The 10,749-nt window shown below is 40.0% G+C and overlaps 1 pseudogene; it reads right to left on the reverse strand.

The window, feature by feature from the left end:
- Positions 1–2,567: 2,567 nt before the first annotated feature.
- Positions 2,568–4,628, reverse strand: LOC102415664 (annotated as a pseudogene).
- Positions 4,629–10,749: the final 6,121 nt, after the last annotated feature.

Here is a 10,749-nt window from a genome sequence, read left to right on the forward strand (position 1 = left end):
AAATATTGTAGATTTACTATGTTTGTGCACAGAAAATATTTTCCTTACAACTACCTACTTTGAATTTTAATATCTTCATCTTCTTCCTGTAAATATCTATTTTTGGAAAGAATATTAAGTCAAAATCCATGTTGGGTTTCTTTTAAAACTTTGTAGATCGTCGACACTAAATTTGTTGCACACAGCCTGGATGGCTGTGCTCATCTGGGCATCTCTCAACAGGTTTAAACATTTGAATTTACATTTTCTCTCAACTATTATTAATCAGCCATCTGATTATAAGATATGCATTCATTCAGCAAATACTTAGAGTGTCAGACAGTGCGATAGACCTTAAACACATAGACGTATAGACCACAGTCTTTCGCTCAGTGAATTGTCACATGTTAAATTACCTAATAATATGCTACTAACAAGGTATGGTTCTAATCATGGAGTTAAATAGCTTACATTCTGAGAAAAGAAAGTCTAAAGCACCTGTATTAGTCAGGGTTCTCCAGAGGAAAAAAACCCAAGATACACAGGTGATAGACAGATAGGGAAGAAACTGGGTCACAAGGCTGTGGTTCTGTGGAGTCTGATTCTGCAGGTCAGGTCAGATTAGCCAGCTGGATAGTCAGACCAAGCTGGTGCTGCAGTTAGTCTCAAGTCCATTTGGAGGCAGAATTTCTTCCTAGGAGAACCTGAGTATCTTTCTCTGAAGACTTTAACTGAGGGAGTGAGACCACCCACATTCTGGAGAGCAATCTGCTTTACTTAAAGTCTGCGATTCAAATGTAAATCTCATCTAAAAATACCTTCAGAGCAACATCTGTGCTGATGTTTGGCCAAATATGTGGTTACTATGGCTGAGCCAAGTTGACACATAAAACTAACTACACACCTGAAACAGCAGTGAGTAACACAACTATTGTTGTTCAATCACTCAGTCCTGTCCAGCTCTTTGCGACTCCGGCTTCCCTGTCCTTCACCACCTCCCAGAGCTTGCTCAAACTCATGTCCATCGAGTCGGTCGTGCCATCCGACCGTCTCACCCTCTGTTGCCCCTTCTCCTCCTGCCTTCTATCTTCTCCAGCATGTTTTCCAGTGAGCTGGCTCTTGGCATCAGGTGGCCAAAGTATTAGAGTTTCAGGTCCACCATCAGTCCTTCCAAAGAATATTCAGGGTTGATTTCTTTTAAGATTGACTGGTTTTATTTCCTTGAAGTACAAGGGACTCTCAAGAGTCTTCTCCAACACCACAGTTCAAAAGCATCAATTCTTCAGTGCTCAGCTTTCTTTATAGTGCAACTCTCACATCCATACATGACTACCGGAAAAAACCATAGCTTTGACTAGATTGACCTTTGTCGGCAAAGTAATGTCTCTGCTTTTGAATATGCTGTCTAGGTTGGTCATAACTTTTCTTCCAAGGAGCAAGCATCTTTTAATTTTATGGCTGAAGTCACCATCTGCAGTGATTTTGGAGCCCAAGAAAATTAAGTCTGTCACTGTTTCCATTGTTTCCCCCTCTATTTGCTATAAAGTGATGGGACTGGATGCCATGATCTTAGTTTTTTGAATATTGAGTTTTGAGCCAGCTTTTTCACTCTCCTCTTTCACTTTCATCAAGAGGCTCTTTAGTTCTTCTTAGCTTTTAAGGGTGGTGTTCTGCATATCTGAGGTTACTGATATTTCTCCCGGCAATCTTGATTCCAGCTTGTGCTTCATCCAGCCTGGCATTTTGTATGATGTATTCTGCATATAAGTTAAATAAGTAGGGTGACCATATACAGCCTCGATGTACTCCTTTCCCAATTTGGAAACAGTTTGTTGTTCCATGTCTTATTCTAACTGCTGCTTCTTGATCTGCATACAGATTTCTCAGGAGGCAGGTAAGGTGGTCTGGTATTCCCATCTCTTTAAGAATTTTCCAGTTTGTTGTGATCCACACAGTCAAAGGCTTTGGCGTAGTCAATAAAGCAGAAGTAGATGTTTTTCTGGAATGCTTGTGCTTTTTTGATGATCCAACAGATGTTGGCAATTTTATCTCTGGTTTCTCTGCCTTTTCTAAAACCATCTTGAACATCTGGAAGCTCACAGTTCACGTACTGTTGAAGCCTGGCTTGGAGAATTTTGAGCATTACTTTGCTAGCATGTGAGATGAGTACAAATGTGTGGTAGTTTGAACATTCTTTGGCATTGGTGTTCTTTGGGATTGGAAAGAAAACTGACCTTTTCCAGTCCTGTGGCCACTGCTGAGTTTTCCAAATTTGCTGGCATAGTGAGTGCAGCACTTTCACAGCATCATCTTTTAGGATTCCATCACCTTCACTAGCTTTGTTTGTAGTGATGCTTCCTAAGGCCCACTTTACTTCACACTCCAGGATGTCTGGCTCCAGGTGAGTGATGACATCATTGTGATTATCTGGGTCATGAAGATGTTTTTTGTATAGTACTTCTGTGTATTCTTGCCAGCTCTTCTTAATATCATCTGCTTCTGTTAGGTCCATATCATTTCTGTCCTTTATTGTGCCCATCTTTGCATGAAATATTCCCTACTTTGCACGAAATGTTCTCTACAAGGCTCTACTTATCAGCAAAGCCCTCTGGGTCAGGGTCTTCTACAGGCTGGTCTGGCTGACCCTGAATCACTGTAGATATCAGATTCATTATGGACTCCACCTGGTCTTGAGACACAATTTTGGTGTTATAATCCAGAACATTACTAAGCACATAACAACTCATGCTCTTTCTGGACTCATTGTCAAAGTTCTCAAAGAGTGGGTGAAAATATTTTAACTTCAAGGCTGTTAAAATATTGTTGTGTCAAGGGGTATCTTCAAAAGTCTGGTGAGCTTATGGTGAAACTGCAGTACTGGTAGCAATATATTCATGGTTGAGTTTATTAAATATTTCCCCTGTTGCTTCTAGAACTTTATCAAAATAGTCCACAAGGTCAGGATAACACTTCATAGTAAGATTAATAAGAGAGACTTGTAAAGATGCAACGTCCTCTGGAGGCATGTCTTGTCTAGACTGTAATACTGTAGCCACCTACTGTGAGAGTATGTCAAAAAGTTTAATATCTGTTGGGATTCCAGGTCCATCTTCATGGTGAGCAAATAAAGCGAATCTATCAATTAAAGAAATGATTATTTTTTTCACATTTACATATTGGTGTAACTCAGCACAAGCCCAAAGAAAAGGATTCAAAGTTTGAAGGTGGAATTCTTCAGGGGGAAACCTGAATAATGTACCCCATAAGAGCCAAAGCATCTCTGCAGTTCACCACTTGCTCCAATATGCTGGTCAAAATAATCTGTAACATTCCACATTTACACCTTCCAGCTGACTAAGGTGCACCAAATTTCTTCCTGCTAAAATTCTCAGTTCTTGTCTTTCTTGTTCTCTTTTTTCTGTATCTCAGTTCTGTCGCTGATGCTGCATTCAACCCCATAGCTTGTTCATTTCTGCAAAGTTGAGTATCTTTGCATGGGATCCATGGGGTCACTGATATTACCCGCTTCATCTGTTGGCTCTCCTGCTTCAGGTAAGATATTCGTGCTGCACTGAAGTAGATGATTTCAAAGAAATAGACCTCTCAGGGGGTGTTGCACAACAGGGCACATTTCTACCAAATCTTTCAAAATATCTTTCCTGGACTGAGGAAATGACTTAACATATACAATTCTGAGAGAGTCAATTCCTAGGCAGGTTGATAAGAAGTCTGGGGTCCCCAAGGAGAGAGAGGTCTGGAGTTCTCAAGGAGGAGATAGGGGTCTGGAATTCTCAAGGAGGAGGAAAGGAAAATGTTTTTTTCCCTCTACATTCCTTAGTCTTAGTCACATGCAACGTTTTGATCTTTAAGCCTGGAACTGATGATTAAACAACAAACAACTCAGTTTAAACTATGTACTAAGGATTATATAACAACAATGTATCCTGCTTGAGGACAGTTTCTCCTTCCTGAAAACCTTCTGGCTAATCCTTTATCTTAAAAATGTAAATTATAGGGGTGGGTCTAGTAAGATCTTTACAACCTCCAGACATTCTTTTGATTCATTGTAATAACTAATTTAAAAAGTATACAACTCCATTGCTAACCCTAGCAGGGGGGCACTCTTTCTGCCCCCTTTTGATGTCTATGTCAGAAGCTTTCTCTATCTCCTTTATACTTTAACAAAACTTTATTACACAAAAGCTCTGAGTGATCAAGACTCATCTCTGGGCCCTGGACTGAGTTCTTCTCCTCTGGAGGCCAAGAATCCTGGTGCCTTTCATGGTTCAGCAACAACCTTTCAATTCCAGCTATGATCAACAGATAAAGCCTTGGGATAATGTTTCCAGCATACTGTACAAATTCATAGAGGTCTGCCACTTTTCTTCCTTTAGCAAACTCATCTGTCAGGTAAACTTCCAAGTAGTGCAGTTCATCAGAAATAGCCATATGAAGTTCATAGTAGCTCTTTGGTGATAATATAGAAGTCCAGAGTTCACCAAGCATATTAGAAGCATGCTTTGGAGCATATATAAGCTTGTTCTTGTCCAGAAATCTCTTCATCTGGAATGATTGGACCTTCACAGCCTGTATGGCTTCATCCAAGAGTTTCTCTGCTTATCCTGTGGTGTCTGCCATGTTGTAGGCATGGCAACTCCCCTAAGCCTGCAGCAAGCAGCACCCACGTAGATCCTTCCACTGTTCTATACTTCTTAAAGAAACTGGACAATGTGCTAAAAGTCAGGGCATCAACAATTGCAGTACTTTGAACATACAATTATCTTTCAGTAGTCATGTTTCAAAAAAAATAATTTACTACACATGTTGAATAAAACTTTCTTTTCCTAATCATATATATATATATATATATATATACACACACACACACACACACACATATATAAAATAGGCACTGAGACTTTCATCTCCCAAATGGAATTGTCCTGATTAATAGAGATATAATATATAATTCCTACAATTTACCAAGTTAAATATTAATGGTTACAAAAGGCCCTTTCAACATATATGGGTCTCAAAAATGCATGCATTGAAGAGACTCCTGGTTCTTGACAAGGTGAAATAACAGAGGTTATATTTACCATTAAGTCTGAAACAACCAAAAAGCAGCCAAAATATATGAAACAATAATTTCAAGACACTGGAAACAAGCACTGAAGGACAGTGAGCACTGAAAGACGAGAAACAAACATAAGTTGCCCCAGATCACCCACCGGCAGGCAGGGAGGGGAACCAGGCAGAAGCAGGGTGTCCCCGGGGTTAAGGAGATGGGGCTGAGTGCTTGCCTTAGTGGCTAGATAAGCGAGCCGTACCGAGCAAGAGAAAAGGCTGCAGATGCAGACTACCAGCGTCGGGAATGAGACAAGCGACAGGCAGACTGTACTGATGATAAAAGGAAAATAGGGAGGCTTTTTGCATTACTTTATGCCAATAAATTGTACAACTTAGATAAAAGGCACAAATTTCCCCCCAAAGGATGGATTCTTTGGATGACAAAAAAGAAGTAGATTACCTGAACAGTTCTGAATAATGTACCTACTGATGAAACTGAATTTTTAGTGAACAAGCAAACAAAACCTTCTCACAATGGAACCACCAAGCTCAGATGGCTTTTTTGGTGATTTCTATCAACTATTTCAGGAAGAAATATTATTTTAAACCTTTTAAACAAAATAACTCTAGAAAAAAATAAAGGAAAGATCTTGTTTGACCTAAGGTTCTTAGGTATGATATCAAAAGCATGGTCCATTAAAGAAAAAAGTGGATAAATTTAAGCTAATTAACATAAAACATTGCTGCTGTTTGAAGGATTATTAGGAGAATAAAAATAGAAGCCAGGGAGAAATTATTTGCAAGTCATGAACTTGTATCTAGGCTATATAATGAACATTCAAAGCTCAATAATAAAAAAAACAAAACCACCAACTACAAAATGGACGAAAGATTTGAACCACAGAAGAGATAAGAGTGGCAAGTAAACACATGAAAGCACATTCAACACCATTATTTATCAGTTAAACACAAAGTTAAACCACAGAAGGTTGGCTACAGATAAAAAGATCAGCCGTAGCAAGTGTCAGTGAGGCTGCGGACAACCGCAACGCTCACCCGGGGGGTGGGCAGGCGGAAGGGGAGGGCAAAATGGCACAGCTGCTTTGGAAGACAATTTGCAGAGTTTCTAAAAGATGAGCATACAACTCCAGTGTGTTCAATCATTCTACTCCTAGGAGTTTACAAGGAAAAATAAAAGCATATGTCAACACAAAGTCGTACACGAATGCTCAGGACAGCTTCATACGTCATAGCCAGAACTGGAAGCAAACACTATGAGTGAATGGATGAACTGTGATACAGTCACACAAGGGGACGCTACTCAGCAATAAAGATGAAAGAGGGCTGATACATGCTGGTAAAATGATGTCCTGATATAATCAGGCTGATGAAACAATCCAGACAAAAAGTGCACACACTGGATGATTCAACTGATATAAAATTCTAGAAAATGAAAACTACTCAATTGTGATGAAAGTGGTTGCCTGGGTACTGGAGGAGGGGAGGGCCACCGGGGAAGAGATTAAAAGCCAGCAGGAAGACACTTTTGGAACTGATGGACACATTTATTATAATAATGAGTGGTGCTTTCCTGAGTGAATACAGATGTTAAAACATTAACTTGTACATATTTAATATGTGTATTTATTTTATGTCAATTATGGGGCTTCTGTGGTGGCTCAGATGGTAAAGAATCAGCTTGCAGTGCAGGATGCTTGGGTTGAATCCCTGGGTCGGGAAGATCCTCTGAAGAAGGGAATGGCTACGTGCTCCAGTATCTTGCCTGAAGAATTCTATGGACAGAGAAGCCTGCTGGGCTACAGGCTCTATAGCCCTTTCTCTTGGTATCTTGTAAAAACTAGAGTTTGGAGATTAGGATCACAGTCTGTAGCATTGTTGAATGAAACTCAAAATCATGAAATCTTATGTTGGAATAGACCCAAGGACTTTGGTAGATCAATTTCCCAGTCAAACAGAAATTCTTTGTATATCATCTTAGGTTACAGGTACCTAGTATTTCCTTAGCCTGTTTAATTCCTGAGTATTCATTATTTCATTGTTATTTGTTTGAAAATCTATATATTGTGAAGAAATCTGCTTCCTCCGGACTTTTCTTTACAAGATATTGTGTTTAATGCCTACTGAATATATGGTATTTATATATTGGTAGGAAAATAATAACTTGATTCCTTGGACAATTTTTTTTATTTTTATTTTTTGCTAGAAAGGGAACTTATAAACCACTTGCTCTGCCCCTTATTTTATCTGCAGAAAAACTGACACTTAAAGTGTACACGGCCTGCCGTATACACTCGAGGGCTTGGCCCAGTCCTCCTGTCCGTGCGCCCAGCGACTCTGTGCAGAACCTGCTTGTGTGATGGAAGAAGACAACTTGACCAACGCAGTCTAAACAGACGCTCTGTCATGAAATGCAGTCCTTTCCAACCCCCTGTTGTGGAACTGCAGTCACCCAGAGGTAGTCTTTATTCTATCCAGGGATATCTGACACCATGGTGTCTGACTTGCTTTCTTTTAAAATAATTCGTATATATGGAATCTTAGCAGTCATTTCATTATTGCTACACAATGAACTTAATGTTCTTCATTATTTAGAAATAATTTGCATCAGTTCAGTTCAGTCGCTCAGTTGTGTCCAACTCTTTGCCACCCCACGGACTACAGCAGGCCAGACCTCCCTGTCCATCACCGACTCCCGGAGTTCACCCAAACTCATGTCCATCGAGTCCGTGATGCCATCCAACCATCTCATCCCCTGTTATCCCCTTCTCCTCCTGCCTTCAATCTTTTCCAGCATCAGGGTCTTTTCAAATGAGTCATTCTTCGCATCAGGTGGCCAAAGTATTGGAGTTTCAGCTTCAGCATCGGTCCTTCCAATGAATATTCAGGACTGATTTCTTTCAGGATGGACTGGTTGGATCTCCTTGCCGTCCAAGGGACTCTCGAGAGTTTTCTCCAACACCACAGTTCAAAAGCATCAATTCTTTGGCACTCAGCTTTCTTTAGAGTCCAACTCTCACATCCATACATGAATACTAGATAGACTAGATGGACCTTTGTTGGCAAAGTAGTGTCTCTGCTTTTTAATATTCTGTCTAGGTTGGTCATAACTTTCCTTCCAAGAAGTAAGCATCTTTTAATTTTATGGCTGCAGTCACTATCTGTAGTGATTTTGGAGCCCCCAAAAATAAAGTCTGACACTGTTTCCCCAACTATTTGCCATGAAGTGATGGGACCAGATGCCATGATCTTAGTTTTCTGAATGTTGAGCTTTAAACCAACTTTTTCACTCTACTCTTTGACTTTCATCAAGAGGCTCTTTAGTTCTTCTTCCCTTTCTGCCATAAGGGTGGTGTCATCTGCATATCTGAGGTTATTGGTATTTCTCCCGGCAATCTTGATTCCAGCTTGTGCTTATTCCAGCCCAGTGTTTCTCATGATGTACTCTGCATATAAGTTGAATAAGCAGGGTGACAATATACAGCCTTGACGTACTCCTTTTCCTATTTGGAACCAGTATGTTGTTCCATGTCCAGTTCCAACTGTTCCTTCCTGACCTGCATATAGATTTCTCAACAGGCAGGTCAGGTGGTCTGATATTCCCATCTCTTCAGAATTTTCCATAGTTTGTTGTGATCCACATAGTCAAAAGCTTTGGCATAGTCAATAAAGCAGAAATAGATGTTTTTCTGGAACTCTCTTGCTTTTTCGATGAATCAGTGGATGTTGGCAATTCGATCTCTGGTTCCTCTGTGTTTTCTAAAACCAGCTTAAACATCTGGAAGTTCACGGTTCTATAATTTGCATAGAAATAATTATAAAACTTACTATAAACAGAGCATTGTTATAAAAGTAGCTTTCCAAAGCCCCAACTACCAATCCCATCACTGAATTGCATACTTGAATGTTTTACTCATTTCAAAATATTCTGAACAAACACTGGGGCTTCCCCAGTTATTCCAAGTTAAAATTGTGATTTCCCTTAGCCAGAGACCCCTCAAGAATCTAAAGCATCACAGTGTCCTTGTGGACGGAAACACTGCCTCACATTTGCATGGTGTCTATAAAATGACCACTTTACTTTATCCACATTGTGAATAGTTTTTGGCACCCAGACTAAAAGCATTTCTGAATGGTTTTAGAAGAATCTTTAGGCCATTGTGCCAGAAGGGCTATAAGACATTAAAGAAGAGATCTCACATAATTTCATGAAAAGTTATTTGCTACTAAATGGTCACTAAATTCTATTTTAATATAAATACAATTTATAATTCTTAGGAGCTTAACTTGCAAAACAATAAGAATTGTGTAAGTCTTTGTCAGTTCTGTCCTGAATTAACTTTTCAGGTGTGTTTACTGTTTCATGAGATAGAGTAGATGAGCTCTCTTACAAATCAGATGCACAGCATCCCATTACCATGGTGACATCCAGCCCATTCAGGACTGTCCACAGGCATCTGATGAGGCATAAGTTCACTTGCACTGATTGACCCTTCCCAAGCATTTGGATAGAACTTGACCTCCACAGGAGAGTTATATAGTGTTCTTTCCCATTAAAAATTCTGCTATTTTATGTTGTTTAGGCATGCCCAGTGGCCTAGGAAAAGTGAATGTAATATACTCCCTAACTAGCCAATTTAGCAGGAATGCTCTTTCAGAGAAATCACTCATGTCCAAAACTAAACTAATTTCCAAGATCTTTCATTTTGATAATCCAACCAAGCTTACTGGAGGTCTAAACACATGGGGAAGAAGGAAAAGGCAAATACACTCAAGGCAGGACCCTGTTTGTTCTCACTGATCCCACAGGGGGTGACCGCTGGCACTTCCTGAGGGAAGACTCTGAGGAGCCTCAATCTGCCCTGGCAGATGTCAGCCCGGAGGAAGGGAGGGCGCCTGCCCCCGGAGGCGGAGTCTCAGTCTGGATTCTGGGCAGAGGAGAGGGTCTTCCCCGCCCACCTTGTTCTCCACCTGGGTTTCTCTTTAATATCTCTGCAGCCATCCTTCCCAGCTTCCGACGTTTCTTTCAGATACACAGTGAGGAAGTGATACCCCGAGGGACTGCAATGCCGGCAACAGCTTTCATTCCTCTGGGGTTTCGGGCGTGAACAATACCAAGCACTGTCGAGGCAAATTTTTAAAAATTCTGAATGTGTGTCTCCCCCTTTCCCCTACTATTAGCACATTATGCTCAACTGTGAGCCCACCTGGTAAATTATATGACTCATGTTCTGCTTCCACTCAGTACTTTTGAAGCTTTTTGAAGATTATAAATGTAGTTAATACTCTGACATAACCAAAAATGTTTCTCAAGTTTTGTTTTTAAACAGTGATCTTTGCAGTGTTAAATTGTGTAATTCTGTGTACCTGTGTTGAAGAGTATGTCTTTCAGCCCTAAGATCTTCCATACTCAGACCAAAAGCTTCAAATCCAAAGCAAGATCCAGTCTGATTGCCATTTCGCTGGGACTGCAAATGGTAGGTAGTCCAGGAAACAGGTATTTTCAACCTGAAAGTCACATTTAAACCAGTCAAAAGAAAAGCCTTGAAGGGCTTAGTTTTAGGGACTTTTTCTAATTTCCTCTAAATTCCTCTCTGGTATTGAAGTAAGCATTAAAGTAAATAGAGAATTAGAATTTAAATTTTGAAATACATTATGGATTCTGATTTGTAAATAATTAGG

Source organism: Bubalus bubalis, chromosome 8 (assembly GCF_019923935.1).
Source record: "Bubalus bubalis isolate 160015118507 breed Murrah chromosome 8, NDDB_SH_1, whole genome shotgun sequence".
Lineage (NCBI taxonomy): Eukaryota > Metazoa > Chordata > Mammalia > Artiodactyla > Bovidae > Bubalus > Bubalus bubalis.